Consider the following 16821-nt stretch of genomic DNA (forward strand, 5'->3'; position numbering starts at 1 on the left):
TCTTCTGGTAGTCCTGCCTATATTTTCTGCCTGACTACTGGCCAATCAGTGTTTTATTCATTGACAAATAAGGGAAACATATATACAGAAGGACATCCCCCATCATTTGATGTGACAATTTTTACTGTTGAATTTTTGAGATTTGAATGAAGTATTATTTTATGCTGTAGCATGAATATAAAATCATCACACAAAGCAAATATACTTTTTCATATAATATTTTTTATTAATTCTTTGAGAACGTCATAATGCTAACAATGTAATTTGATACTCACCTCTCCCATTTCTCCCCCAACATCCCATATGCTAAGAAGTATGAGGGCTTTCAGTGGATTGTGGTTGACCCTTCAGGGTTGATAACCTTAAAGGAAATAGACTCTCTCCTTGAAGACATCAACCAACAGTAGCTGCTCAGGGGCAGGGGCTTGTGAAACCCGTCCTAATACATGGTAGAATGCTGACTGGTTTTGTCTCATGTACAAATCCATAGCAGCTGCAAATTCATGTGTACAGCAATCCTGTCATGTCCAGAATCCTAATTTTATCATAACCTAACTTTTTAAGAGATTATTCAAGCAGAAAGAATAGATTATTTCATCAAATGATCATATATACCTATTAAATATACAGGGTGGAAAATATTTGTTATGAGTTATGTTACTCATTTTTATATCAACAAATGTTTGACTTCTCAAGGTCATGCTTTGAAATTATTATTTCCACTATCTTATTTATTCCAGTGTGTTAAAGCATGTTCCTTAGATCTACCCTCATAAGTTGTATTTTTCTTGTATTTTGGGACATTACACTCTGTCAGATGCTGGATTCTCTAGTCTGTACCCTCATCACTAGATTCTTGGCCACACTTCATATAGGAAACTTACTTTGATACAGGAAATACCATGATATTCTATTTTCAGAGGCAATCAAGTTTTCCCAATTATATTATATTAATAAACTAACATGAAATAAATCACTTGTTTTTGTTGATATACATGAAAGTGTCATAAATTTGATTCTTCATATTATCTAAATTTCTAATAAAATTTTAATACTACCACTAGATTATAAAAATACCCACATCTCTGAGAATGTATTTACAAAGAAATACATGATATCTCATTTAATACTACATTTTTGTGCTCAAGGCAATCTCATTTGGGACACGTTATTCCTCAAATATCTGTATGTTTTCAGTTATTTATTTTTTTCTGCTATAGTTTTATGACCTTTAAAAGTTCTTTATTATTTCTACTTTAAATTATGCATCTTTAAAATTTTTGAAGTGAGAAACATAACATGTACATAAGGCATTACACAATACACAATGTCATATTCAATTGTCTGTAATCAGTTGAATAACAACATAGTACCAAGACATTTTAAAAATTGGAGAAGAAGGAAAATGAAGTTATGTGGATAGGGAGACTAGAAGGGCCTGGGATGTGTTAAAGAACAGGAAAATATGATCAAAATATATTGTGTGAAATTTTCTTAAAGAAAAATTGGGACATTTTGAGAAAACCAAGTCCTTCATAATTATGTATTTCCAGAGCGACATTTTTTAGTTGCTTCATTAACAAATGATTGATTGCCTATTACTAATATGTGTTTCTTTCAACCCAAACTTTAAAAACAATTTGAAGAAAAGTATAAAAATACTAAATTACACACACATATTTGCACAAATAATCTGTTCTTACAAACTTGAAGTTTTTGTTTATTTGCTGTCAATATTTTCATTAGAGTGAAATTCTATAATAATATATTTGAATATCACGAGCTCTGAGTATGTTCTCTTGATATTAATTAGCAAAAATGCAAGTAATACATTATGACTAAAAAGTAAATCAGAAAAATTACAGGGAATAAACAAGTTTGTATCTTACAATTATGGTTTTGGAATATCTATATAAACAATAAGAATATAACATAAAAATATCTGTCATTTGTACATTTATGTATCAGATACTATAATATACAGTTTCTTTATATATAGTACTTATTGAATTTTTAGATTAATGTTACCTCTGTCAGTAAACTTAATCATACCAATAAGGTGGAGACTACTTAATGCCCCATTTTCCATATAAAATATTACAGCAGACTCAGTGTGCTGGAGACCAGATCAAGCCAAAGAGGATGGCACTTATGACTCAGGTTTTGATATTATTAACTTGTTGATCGTTCATTTACCTGGGGATTGCCACTCTTTTATATTACATTACACCTCACCTTCAGAATGGGAATTCCTGTCCTGTGCCTTGTGCCATAACTTTATTTTAAAACCACATAGATTTCTTGAACCATAATCAAATTTGGGAAGAAATTGGCTATAGTATGAATCATAAACCATTTCTTACCCACATGTATTTTAATAATTTAGAATGCATATTGGGCTTAGTTGATATTCCAATAAGTCAAAACTTTGCGAAGTTGATAAATGGAATAAGTATATTTTAAAGGGAAGCATTACATGGATTCTAGTAGAATAGGAATAAACTGTTACAACCTCAAGATTTTGTTCCCTTTATGATACAGATGTTGAAATTTCAACTCTAGGTAGATGATTTTAGGATTAAGATCCTAAAATCTCCCTAGATACCAAAGTGTGGCAGATTGGTCATCTCAAAAAATTCAAAAAGAAAAACACACACACACACACACTTGCTCTATTTATGATACTTAAATTGTTGTACTTAATTGTAATAGAACAAACATACTAAAATGGGGTCCTATGTGCTATATCATTGCTCTTTTGATTTCATGTGTAAGAACAATAAAACTGAAGTAATCCATTTGCCAAACTCTATCAACTTGTTATTGCTGTATGTAGGCAGTCTGATTTACAATCCAAAATAGGGGTTTTCCTAGACTGCTCAAAGGAAGGCTAAACACAGTTGCTCTAGGGAAATACATCATATAGAAATTTGGTGATGACAAGAGTGGTGGTACCCGGGTGGTTAAGCTTCAAAAAATAGCCAGGTTTTACCTTACTGAAGATGTTCCTCAGAAGCTCCTGAGCATGGCAAGAAGCCCTTCAGTCAGCATGTGAGGAAGCTGCGTACTGGATGCCCCTGGGGAAAGAGGGAGATTTTCCTGAAGTAGCTGGGCAGCAGCTTGTTACTTGTGACAGGACCTCTTGCCCTCAACAGAGTTCCTCTGCGAAGAACACACCAGAAATTTGTCATTGCCACCTCTACAAAAGTTGATATTAGCAAGGCTAAAATCCCCAAATACCTGACTGATGCTTACTTTAAGAAGAAGCAACTGTACAAGCCCAGGCACCAGGAGGGCAATATCTTTGACACCGAGTAGGAGAAATATGAGATTACAGAGCAGCGCAAGGCCGATCAGAAATCTGTGGACTCGCAGGGTTTGCCAAAGATCAAAGCTGTTCCTCAGTTCTAGGGCTACACGAGGTCTCAGCTTTCTCTGACAAACGGGATGTATCCTCAAAAACTGTTTTTTAAATTTGCTATCGACCTAAATAAACAGCTTCATATGTTAAAAAAATAAAGAAAGAAGGGCTAGCAATAATAAAAACTGCCAGTGCTTAAAAGGCCATTCATAATCAAACATGAGTAAAGAAAATTGATTTTTAAACTTTTATTGAAACTGTAAAGGTTAAAGTAACATTATGCATATGATAGCAATTGGTCTCTTTTCTTAATTTTGAACTCTAATTTTATTTGTGTTATTCATCCTTTCTTAGGCTTGTGTGTGAACTGCACTTTCAAGCTAATTTTTCCTTACAGTAGGAAGTTCTGGGTGGTTACAACACTTGATCTTCTAGTAAACAAGTCTTAAGGCAAACTTTGTGAGGCTGTTATGGAAAATATTTCCTTTCTTTTATAGAGAAATAAAAACTGTAAGTTTATGTTGTTCACGGGAACCATATGTATTGCAGAACCCAACTACTCTTGCATCATTAGCATCAGTTTTAGCCTCAGTATTAATAAATTCAGAGCTTCTTTAATATCACAAATTCTTATTTATTAAGCTGAGTTGATGCACAAACTTGAAAACACTGCAATTGAAATATATATTGAAAATCCCTGTATGGTAAAAATATAAATGTGTTGTTGTTTTTTCAATAAGTACTATGCTTAACATAAACATGATTTTAAAATGATCTTTATTCTAACTTCATTTTAGAGTTTAGGCGTTCTGTTGCAATGAGAAAAATGAATTATTCTTAGGGTCTTTTATCTTGAGATCTTTCAGTTCCTAAGCTATAATCTCTCCATAAAGAATAACATAATTCAAAAAAATATGCATGAACCATAACAATGATTTCTTAACATCAAAAGTTGATGTATAAATATAAATTTGAGGATATAGACTTTAATGAAAAATTCTAAACTCTTATCTTTCCTAGCTGATATGGAGATATTGTATTTGTAAACCTTCGCCTTATTAAATGGAAGATACTATTTATTTATCCATCTACTTTGTAGATTTGATCTATACAAAAGGGCATTAAAATCTTTCTATATAGAGAAAATACATATGCATCAAATATAAGAGTTATACAAAACTCTAAGAACGTTATTTGGAATATTGCATTTAATTTAGTGTGTCTTACTCTTCTCAAAATTCACACTAGTCAACACCATTTATTTATGGCTAAAGTAAAGAGAATAGACAAATGAATGAATAAAATGGACTAGATGAACAAGAGTGTTTGATACAGAAAAATGAATAGATCTTTCCAACAATTAAACACCATAACGGTCATAACTGAATGAACATTATATAGCAAATGAAATGCAACTCTGGAAAATATCAGTTTGGGTTCTAGGAAAAGTGAGTAATATGTTCCAGGAAGTTAATGGAGCATTCACTGACTTGGGAAAATTTAGCAAGCTGAAATGATCCACTCATTTAGCATCCAAACCACTCTGAAGTGGCACTTGTGGATAAATAGAACCAACCATCCATGGGGCTCAAATAGGATTTAATATTGACTTTAGCAATACACTATCAAAATCCATCCAGGTGAATCATGGGCTATTACTTCTTATAAAAAGAAAAACTTGAAAAATCTGAACAAAGAAGTTGCCAAAGCAAATAACTCAATTGGATCTTACACACTTGAACACTTTCAATGTGACAGAAAATAAAACAGTATTTTAAAAGTATGACCATCCACCTGTCCAATATGCCTGAGTCACTGAGATAATGGACACTAAACCCAACTCCCACAATTTTGTGAGCGGTTTACACATGAAGTCATCCTACTGCCCTTTTCTACCTTGAACTACCAAATATATGAATAGAACATGATGATAAACTAGAGGGTTTTAAAAATAATTTGCAATAAAAAGAAATCAGCAGGAATTGTTTAACACAATTGAATTTCAACTTAGGTAACTTTCCTAACAATATGCCTCATGTTCATACGGTACATACACTCCTTTGAAATAAAGATTATGTTCCTTATATATATTTTAAATTACAAATTCAATAAACTTCATTTATCTTTGCTTGATGCACTGTTTTCTAAGAGCAATTCATTATCTCACCTTGTTACATACTCATAAAAGCAAAGTTCTTTTGCTGCTAACACATCAAGCCTGAGAACAAAATGAACTTGTATAAATCTTTAGTCATTTGTCTTATCATGTGATTTAATTTTAAAAATACAAGTCATCTAAAATAAAGTTTTATATTTTCATAAATGACAACAGTCCCTTAAGCTTTCTTGAATAAATAAGGACACTTTGGTGCGTATGTGTGTGTGTGTGTGTGTGTGTGTGTGTGTGTGTGTGTGTGTGTGTGTGTGTGTGTGTAGGCCTGTGTGGATGTGTTTAGACAATAGTATAAAGTTCCTCTTTGGTATTGCTCAACAAGGGACAGGACCAGAATCTAGAGTTAATTTACCCTGACATCCTGACAGCTAAGTTAGGGGACCTGTTCTGAAAGTAGGGGCACTTGTTCTTCCTTTATTGACTTTTTTGTCTCTTGCATAATTTTACAACTACCTCAGCTACAGGCCTGAAATATCAGAAAGATAAAGCTGCAGCTTATATTCTTCTTCTAACTCAGAATATAACTGTTAGAACACCTGCCTCAAGCGAAAGCTGGCTCTCACAGCCTTGGCACACATTTTGCTTCCCCAGTTAATGAGCGTCTTCAAAAGTCTTTGCTGGTTACAGCTACACCCAAATCTACAAATCCTAGAATTCCATTGATTAAAATGTTTTATGATGCCTTGATGTTCATTTCCATTTCCTCTTGTGTTTCTCTGCAATTCTTTTGCACCCAAGCCATAAATATTAGAGCTATCCATCTGTAACTGCTGGCTTTGTCAAACACATCTTACAGTTGTGTGTTGCAAAATGACTCTACTCTGACACATTTTTCTCCTGAATTTCTTTAGGTAAATGAATAGAATGAGCTCACCTCATATGCTTGTTTCTTACACAAAACTACTTGAAAATGTAAGCATTTATTCACAGTTTTCTATATTTTGAATACAGCTCCAGTGTCATAAAAATAACTCCTTTTGTCTTATGCAGCTGATATAAAAATACAGAAATAATTTTTAAAATCCATGCCCTATCTTGTGAGAGAAAAGGAAAACAATTCAAGATCAGGTCAAAACTGCATAATTATGCTCCTGTATAAGGGTCAAACTTGTGCCAATAAATATTAGCTGAATGAATCAGAGAAAAAGCTTGAACATGGATAGGGCTTTTCTAAACCATGAAAAATGAGTGAATTCAGGCTGTAAGGCACCAGCCTCAGAAGAGGAAAGCGATATGAAGACAAATAAATCAGGAACAAGACAAGGATGTCCACTCTCTCCATACCTCTTCAATATTGTACTTGAAGTTCTAGCTAGAGCAATAAGACAAGAAAAAGGGATCAAAGGGATACAAATTGGAAAGGATGAAGTCAAACTTTCACTATATGCAGACGACATGATAGTCTACATAAGTGACCCGAAAAACTCTACCAGGAAACTCCTACAGCTGATAAACACCTTCAGCAAGGTAGCAGGATACAAAATTAACTTAAATAAATCTGTAGCCCTACTGTATACAGATGATAAACTCAATGAGAAAGAAATCATGGAAACATCACCTTTCACAATATCCACAAGCAACATTAAATATCTGGGGGTAACACTAACCAAAAAAGTGAAAGACCTGTACAATAAGAACTTTGAGACTTTAAAGAAAGAAATTAAAGAAGATACCAGAAAGTGGAAAGATCTCCCGTGCTCTTGGATAGGCAGAATTAACATAGTAAAAATGGCAATTCTACCAAAAGCAATCTACAGATTTAATGCAATCCCCATCAAAATCCCAACACAGTTTTTCACAGACATTGAAAGAACAATACTCAACTTTATATGGAAAAATAAAAAACCTAGGATAGCCAAAACAACTCTTTACAATAAAAGATCCTCTGGAGGCATCACCATCCCTGACTTCAAGGTCTACTATAGAGCCATAGTTCTGAAAACAGCTTGGTATTGGCACAAGAATAGACAGATAGACCAATGGAATCGAATTGAAGACCCAGATATTAACCCACGCACCTACGAACACCTTATTTTTGACAAAGGTGCTAAATCCATACAATGGAAAAAAGATAGCATCTTCAACAAATGGTGCTGGCACAATTGGATTCGAACATGCAGAAAATTGCAGATAGATCCATACTTGTCACCATGCACGAAACTTAAGTGCAAATGGATCAAAGATCTCTCCATAAACCCAGCCACACTGAATCTTTTAGAAGAGAAAGTGGGAACAACCCTTGAACAAATTGGCACAGGAGAACGATTCCTGAACATCACGCCAGAAGCACAGACACTGAGGTCTGCAATTAATAAATGGGACCTCCTGAAACTGAGAAGCTTCTGTAAGGCAAAGGACACAGTCAGTAAGACAAAACGACCACCCACAGAATGGGAAAAAATCTTCACCAGCCCCACATCTGACAGAGGACTGATTTCCAAAATATACAAGGAGCTCAAGAAGCTAGCCACCAAAACACCATACAATGAAATTAAAAAGTGGGGTGCAGAACTAAACAGAGATTTTTCAACAGAGGAATCTGAAATGGCTGAAAGACACTTAAGAAAGTGCTCAAAATCCTTGGCCATCAGAGAAATGCAACTCAAAACAACTCTGAGATACCACCTCACACCTGTCAGAATGGCTAAAATCAAAAATACCAATGACAACCTATGCTGGAGAGGTTGTGGAGAAGAAGGAACACTCCTCCATTGCTGGTGGGAGTGTGAACTTGTAAGACCACTTTGGAAATCAGTATGGCGGTTGCTCAGAAAAATGGGAATCAATCTACCTCAAGATCCAGCCATTCCTCTCTTGGGTATATACCCAAATACTGCTTGTCCATACAACAAGGACATATGTTCAACCATGTTCATAGCAGCATTGTTTGTAATAGCCAGAACCTGGAAACAACCTAGATGCCCCTCAACTGAAGAATGGAAAGAGAAAATGTGGTACATTTACACAATGGAGTACTACTCAGCAGAAAAAAGCAATGGAATCTTGAAATTCGCAGGCAAATGGATGGAACTAGAAGAAACCATCCTGAGTGAGGTAACCCAATCACAAAAAGACAAACATGGTATGTACTCACTCATATATGATTTTTAGACATAGAGCAAAGGTTTACCAGCCTATAATCCTCTACCCCAAGGAAACTAGAAATCATGAATGACTCTAAGGGATAAATGGACCCCAGGAATGGGAAGTGGCATGAACTCCCGAGCTAATTGAGAGCATGAGGGTAGGGGAGTGGGTGCTGCCACAATAAGAGCACAAGATGAAGAGTAGAGGAGAAGAAATGGAGGAGCAGATATATTGAGTTGGGGGAAGAATAGAGGAGAGAGAGCAGGATGAGAGATACCATATCAGAGGGAGCCACTATAGGTCCGAGAAGAGATCTGGAACTAGGAAGATCTCCAGAGACCTATAAGGATGACACGATCTGACAGTCTGGGCAGTGGAGGAGAGGATGGCCTAGAAACCCTTCCCCTAGAATGAGATTGATGAATACTCTCTATGCTATCCTAGAGTCCTCATCCAGTGGCTGATGAGAGCAGAGACAGACATCCACAGAAATACACTGAGCTGAAATCTGGAACTCAGTTGAAGAGAGGGAGGAATGAAGAACGAAGGGGTCTGTACCTGGTTGGAGAAACCCACAGAAACAGTTGGCCTGAAAAAGGGAAAGCATATCGACCCCAGATGCTCTTTGGGAGGACAGTACAGGACTAATCCAGCCCCCTGATCATGGATGCCAATGGGGAGGCCCCTGCACTCCTGGGAGCCTCTGGAGGTGGACTGGCGTTTTGCCCTGGTGGGTGGGAGGGACTTCGAGAGCCCATCCCACTTGAAGGGATTCGCTCTGTCTCTGAACACATGGGGAGGGGCCTAGGCCCAGCACAGGAAGATTTGGTGGACTTGGTGGAGCCCTGGTTGGGGGCCCTACCCTGCCTGGGGAGTGGCGGGTGGATGGGGTGGGGGGTAGGTTGGAGGTGGGGGAGAAGGAATGGGGGTGGGGGGAGGGAGAGGGAGAGGGAGAGGGAAAGTACATGTGAAAATATTAATAATTTAATAAAAAAATGCAAAAAAATATTATATAGAAAGCTTGTATATACATATGTAAATATGTGTGCATGTATATTTAAAAATACTTGTCTGCCAGACAGTGAAGAAACCCTATTAAATGCAGATGTGAATCAAAATTGAAGACGCAGATTTACACTGGTCAGAAAAGACCTTATTATAAAACACTTGAGCATGCCTTGTCTATTTTATACCATTTTATTCCGAGGAGCCCATTTTACCTGAATATGCGGTGTGTTGGTTACTTATTTATTGTAATTATAAAACACCATGACCAACTTTTAACAGAAAGTGTTTAATTTGTCTTATGGTTCCAGAGGGTGGGAGTGTATAATGCCAGGGTAAAAGCAAACAGCAGGAAATTTGAAAACTCACATTTAGAAATTCAAGCAAGAGGCAGAGAGATGTCTCAGTGGTTGGGGCATTTGGGAACCTCAGTCATGGCCCTAGGGACATACTTTCTCCAATAACGCTATACCTTTTATTCCTTCGCAAAAATCCAGTAACTATGGATTATGTATTCAACTACATGAGCAGTCAGAAGATTCTCATTCAAACCCCACATGCGCCATATTTGTTTCTGTTAAATAGCCCAAAATGCTTCTTTATGAATCTAAATTTAAAAATAAGTATATTCAAACTTTAATCTTTGGAAACTAGATGGTATAAATGAAATGAATATTCAGAACAGTATGCAGAAATCTGAACTGCAAAGCGAGTAGCAAATGAGTGTTTTATCATAATATAAACTGTCATAAAAAATAAAGGAAACAATCATCACAATTTTACTGTTTGACTTTCAGCTAGTTTATTTATGGACCTAATAAGAAAGGGTCAGACAGACAGTCAGATAAGAGACAGAGGCAAAGTTCTATGAGAGACATGGTAAGGAGTCTTAAGGCTTTTTATTGGTATAATGACAACTTTTTTCCTTTTTGTTTAATTTCAAAAAATTATTTTCCTTATGAAGAATAATTTCCGCACATGAATAGAGCCATGCTTCTAAACATCCACTTACATTAGTCTCTTCATTTTTATGACTCTCCAAATAAATGTATAGCAATTTTTCTTACCTATCCTTTCCCAAGTTTATCTTCTATGTAGATTAGTAGGTATTTGGTGCTTCAGATTCTCTGTTTAACATCCAAATCTTCCTTATCAGGAAGTTTGCAGTGAGGTGGTGTCTTCCTGCTGATGTCAGAATCTACACCCATGAAGTCTCACATGGCTGTCTAAATATTAGCTGACAAGGACAGCAATAATAGATATACTAAAAAGGACTGCAAAATTTCTTGAGGCCTCAATTCTACACACAGAACTACTGCAAATAAGGAATACTGAGAACAGGAAAAAATAGTCTTCTCCAGGGAAGAGCACACCATTTGCTTATACAGTATCAAATAATCAGCTTTGAATACAGATGACAGTAACATTTTATAGACAGAGTGGGTTGTCTTTAGGATACACACACACACACACACAAACACACACACACACACACACACACACACACACACACATATATATATAATATATATATATATATATATATATGGTAAAAGCATTAGTGTAAAAAGAGACAATGAATTGGAAAAATAACAAAATAACACATGGTCTAAGTGTAATATGGGATGATTTGGAGGGATAAAATATAAAGGGGAAATTATGTAATTATATTATAATCTCAAACAAAAAGTAAAAAGTAGCTATTTTCAAACTTTTATTTCAACTTCATTTAAGAGAAAAATATCTCTGGATTTGAATTGCAATTATCCTTGTATGCTAAGCAATGGATGTGTATTATATGATGGAGGCATTGCCTCAAGTATGTTTTAAAGATAGAAAACCAAGAATAATATAGAAACTGATGCAACTTCCAGCTTACTCATGTCTAAACAGTGTGATCACATATGCAGGGAAAAAGCAATGTGAACCCTGTTCATGATCTTTGTACAATCAGCTCTGAGAGCATCCTCGTATTCCTCTCTGTGTCTCATTACTCCAGATCAACTATATATGCCTGGGGAGTGTGGAAAATTATTCTAGAACATGCAAGAATGTCTCAATTATATGTATTGATATTAGATCTGTTTCTGACCTTGAATACAAAAATGGAAAGAAAGAGTATGTAGATGTTCTCATTTGAATAGGAATTCAGCCTGGCTTAGCCTCTTTGCTTTCTATAAGGCTACACTAAAATTTGTTTTCCTTCTGCTTTAGAAAATGTTCTGTAATATAATGTATATTGTCTTACTGAAATACAACTTCCTTCACATGGATCCATTTTACTAAACATATGTTCCTGTAAATTGAATACATATATATCTCCAACAATTTAATGAGAATTTCATTATGGAAAATGGATCACTATCAGTTGATATTCACAGTATGTGTGTCCGTTGACAAGGCAGTTATGCATATTGCAAGTGTGATGAGTATTCTCTTAGCAAATTACTAAAGCATAGGATGAAAAAGCAATAGACATAATGCAAATCTATTGAATATTCACAATAAACCATCCAAGAGAAAAGAACCAACTATTGACAGAAACACATACTATTCATAGAACAGATATTCATATAGTGTTTTAATATACTTCTAGTATTTTATTTATCATAAATGAAAATTAAGAAAATGTAGTCCTAAACAGGTCATTCAGATTTTTCTTTCCCTTTTTCTTTTTCTTCCTGTTTTTAATAACTTAATTTTTTATTTCTAAGAATTTCATATTATGTATACAATGAAATGTTAGCATTTCAATCCTTCCTTTCTTCCTCCAGTGCCTCCCATATCTTTCCATTGACTATTGTCCCCTGTAAATAATAGCATTTCTAGCCAAGGTTGAGAATCTTAGAGGTCCATGTTATAAAGACAAATATTTATGAGGCAATTAGGCAGCATGCTCATTTAGAAAACATAAGCAAACAAACAAGCAAGTACAGTAGCAGGTTTTAGTCTAGGGCCAATGATCTCCTAGCTGTGGGCTTTTGGCCAGTTTTATATAAAAAGGCATCAAATTCCTGTAACAGCCATGCCACTATTGCATAAATAAGCATATCTTGCCTAGAAGGTTAGTTCTCAGCATGTAGAGTCTAGCGCTGGGGAAGATAATTGATGTCTTTCCTATCCCATGGTCTGCACAGTATTTTAAGATACTATGAGATTAGAAAATAGTATAGATGTTTCTGAGTCCCTTTGTGATAAATGTCTCTGCAGCCAAAGTGTGCTACATCTTCAACAATAGGTTCTTACCATGTAGTTATGGTGGATCATGGTTAATCCTTTCACTATCCCCGACTCTCCAATTCCATCACTGCAGAATCTTTTAACCCATAGTATCACCTCTTATTTTTTCTTTACTTATGCATTCATCTATCCTCTGGCTTAATATCCCTTAATTTGGGTTCTGTGACAGTAGGCTTTCATATGACTTTTTGCACTCCTCCCTTGGATTGGCTTCCCTGTTTAAGCCTTCATTCCCTCCACATTGCCACACCCTGGTTAAGTTTTAGACGTCTAGCATTCTAATTCACTACTTTCATTTTAATTTCCATCAACCATCAACTGTCATCTTTTCTTCACTTTGCCCATCCACATGGCCCCTTCCTGCTGTGGTTTCCATTTTAGCACAAATTTAAATACCCAAAATGAGAGTCAAACTAAGACCTCAACCTTAGAAAGAGTGCATGATTTTTGTCACTCTGGGCCTGAGTTACCACAGCACTTCTCTCTACTTAGCTACAAATTTCATGATTCTATTTACTTTTTTGTTAGAGCTGAGTTATATTATCTCATTTTTCTTATCCATTAATGTATCGGTGAACACTTCCCTGGTTTACCTAGCATATGGCAGAGACAGGTAAAGGCTTCCCAGGCTCCAACCAATGACTCTAACTTCTCATATCCACCCAGCTGCCATGACTATCCTTCTATAGATTCTCTATTTTCTGACATGGCAGGTTAGCCATCCCCAGACCACCAGCCCCTGGCACACATAACCACTCAACCAACAAATAACAAATATACAAATCCCCACACAGTACTAGGAGTGGAAAAGCCAAGACAGAACAGCTCCTCCAAAACTTAATAATGCCACTAAATAGCCCCCATGAGAGCAACCTAAAAGAACTTCTGGACATAGAATTCAAAAGAATGATTATAAATATATTCTTTTCCTTTTCTACTACTACTGGGACTTTGAAATTTAAGGCCACAGAGAGATCGTGTTCCCTCAAAACTTATGTTAAGTCCTGGCACTTTAAATCTTAGAAATGGTGAATTGATTGCCAATAAAAATAAACATGATGACTCATAGCAAATACCATCAACTGTGAACTTCTAATAAAACCATCCTGAGAAATTCCAGTCATTGCCAGAATTGTGCTATGAGTATACACAGGTAGCAGGTTATTGTCTAGCCTGTTGATAGAAGTGAGCAGCTACACTTGGAAACAAAACAATGTTATGTTGATGCATTTTGTGAGAGACACTTTTGTAAAAAAAACAAATTATATTTTTGTCACATCTAAGTAGTGGGGTTAATTTTAAATGACTATCTTATATTATTAAGTGGTAAGTTTTGTAAGTCAAATCTGTCTCTGTCCAACAAAAGCAAAACTATCTCATAAAAACATCCCTCATTTTCCTTCCTTTTATTTTCCAAGTCTTGTTGGAATTTAACAAAATTAATCCAAATGCTACAAACATCATTGTCAATTTCATCTATTTACTTCCTGCTGTGTCTCCAGATTTTTCTCATGCGAAGTATAAGGTTTAATTAGCCTCTGCTGCATAAATAATTGCATTGCAGCACAATTGATTTGAAAACATCTTAAAACTGAAGTACAAAAACCTTCAATTACCACCTGCCTGTAAAGCACAATGGATACTTTCATATACTTTACTAATGCACTTCTAGTTACAGATCATCATTTGATGATATAATTCTATCAACTTTTATTATATTCTTCCCAATTCTACTATATTGTATTTTCACTTTAAAAAATAATTATCATTTCCTATATTAATCTATTCAAATTCCCTCTTATGGTGAATTGTGACTGTTTCCTTCTTAGAATAAACATTCATTATTTTTTCTTCTCCATATACACAAAATAAACCAAGAAATTTCTGTATCTGTCTTAAAGATTTTCTTTGGGTAATTGGATTTAAACTCATGGCCTTCTGAAGGTTACCCATATACCCCAGCCCCTAAACCATATATAACCTCGGTCTTCAAATCCATATCCCAACACATTAGTGAATATTATGCTGCTCTTGTGGAGTCAGGCTCAATTCATTCCATTACACTCCATATTCCCATCACTTACCTAGATAATTTTGTTGCACTTGGTTTCTAAGAATTTGCCTTTAAAAGGTTAAGTCTGAAAGTTCATACCACCAAGTGAATAAAAAGGGTGTGATTGTGCATGTCCCTAATCCCAACACTTGAGAGATAGAAGCAGAAGAGTATGGAAGTTGGGGTACAGTCTAACCTATAAGAAAGAAAAGAAATAGGTGAAGTTGATTGTAGAAATATCTAAGCCTGGCGTAGTGTCGATGGAGGCTGACACAGGAGAGCCCCCACATACTGGAGGCCAACCTAGCCTACACTGAACTCAGGGCCAGTTGATCTGCACAGGAAGACTGTATCTGTGAGCAAATCATTAGGGCTGAGAAAATGGTCCCGTCTCTAAAGTTCAAGGGCTCAGGCATTCATACTCACAAGGCATTCATACTCACAAGGGCCCAGGCAGAAAGCTGGGGGTAGCTGCTCAGGTCTGTCATGCTTCGAATAAATGTCAGAGCTCATTTGCATGCCTAGAAAATGGAATCCTTCAGCCATTGTCTGAAGCTAGTATTATTCCTCTCTGGTTTAAAGTGTCTGAGAATCTTGGCCCTCAAGAAGGTCCAGAGCATTTCCTCTAATTCTTTAAGGCTTTCTGTATTTCTTCCATTTCATAATTCAGTGTTTTCTCATTTTCTATTTTCAAGTCCTGCTTGTTTCCAACTTGGTAGGTCTGTAAACCATGTAACTATCCTTTGATGGATCTGCTGTAACAGCTGCCAGTGCTTGGGAGCCCAACTTCGCCTTTTCTACAGATAGTGGGAAGGAAAAAATCTAAAATGGAAAAGAATGCAATTGGACCTAATAATGAAACACCAGAGAAGACATCACAACAGGGTGTCTGTTTCTTAGCTGGCTCCACACACACACACAAAAATGAGCCTAGCGTCTGCCTAGTATTCTGTTTTATAGCCAGCAGAGAGGCATTTATCCATGAACACATAAAATTCATTAATAAAGTTTTATTATGTTCACATAATCAGGTTTCTGGGGGGATTGTTGTTGTTAACACAAAGCTTTACTATGTAGTCTTTACTTAACTGGAGCTCAAAATGGCCAGCCTTACACTCACTATCCTCCTGCCTCAGCTTCTTGAGTGCAAGGACTGCAGGCAAGTTCCTCCCCTCTTATGTTTATTGACATCTTGCACCAATTACAGAATTCCTTTTTCAGGGAAATGTCTCTGCTCTGGCCCTTTAGAAATAGTTGCAGAAAGAGTCCTGAACAAGATTTTGCCTGTGACAAAATCCTCAGGAGGCAGAGAAAGCAATTCCCATTGCTATCTGGAAGTATGGCGATCCATTGATGGCTTCTGACTTTCAATAAAACAATTTAGAAATTGATTCTAAAGGAAGCTCAATGACATTTTTTATTAGCATTTAAGAGAAAATACCATTCAGGTTAGGGAGAATCCAGGAATCCACCAAGAGGATAGAAGAAGTAGTCATGGCTTTTAACTATGGCATGGGATAGAAATAAACAGTTTATTAATAAGGAAGAAAACTGTCATCAATAAAAGTAGGTTGGTTATGGTCTTTCTCCATTATCTACAATGCCGTTTGCATTTTCTTGGCTTTAGTTCATTCATGCACGTCCGTTATTTGATGTCAGGGTAAGGAGAGGTTCCAGACTTCTTCTGAAAACTGGCTTGCTCCAAGTGTTACTCTTGATGTAACATTTTTAGCTTTTGCTCTCTTAACACATTTTTATTATACAGCTTCCCCCATGTCAAGAAGGGGTTCAATATAGCCTGTACTCTTTCTTTCAACTGCAGTTTGCCAAGCTCTGGGACTGATAGTTCTCTTGTTCAACATTTCCACAACAGCAAAGAGTTAGTTCAAGATTTCTATCTGG

The 16821-nt window shown here is 35.9% G+C and overlaps 1 pseudogene; it reads left to right on the plus strand.

The window, feature by feature from the left end:
* The window catches only part of LOC100772833, a 190299-nt pseudogene extending 186124 nt beyond the window's left edge, over positions 1–4175 (plus strand).
* Positions 4176–16821: the final 12646 nt, after the last annotated feature.

Source organism: Cricetulus griseus, chromosome 2, assembly GCF_003668045.3.
Source record: "Cricetulus griseus strain 17A/GY chromosome 2, alternate assembly CriGri-PICRH-1.0, whole genome shotgun sequence".
Lineage (NCBI taxonomy): Eukaryota > Metazoa > Chordata > Mammalia > Rodentia > Cricetidae > Cricetulus > Cricetulus griseus.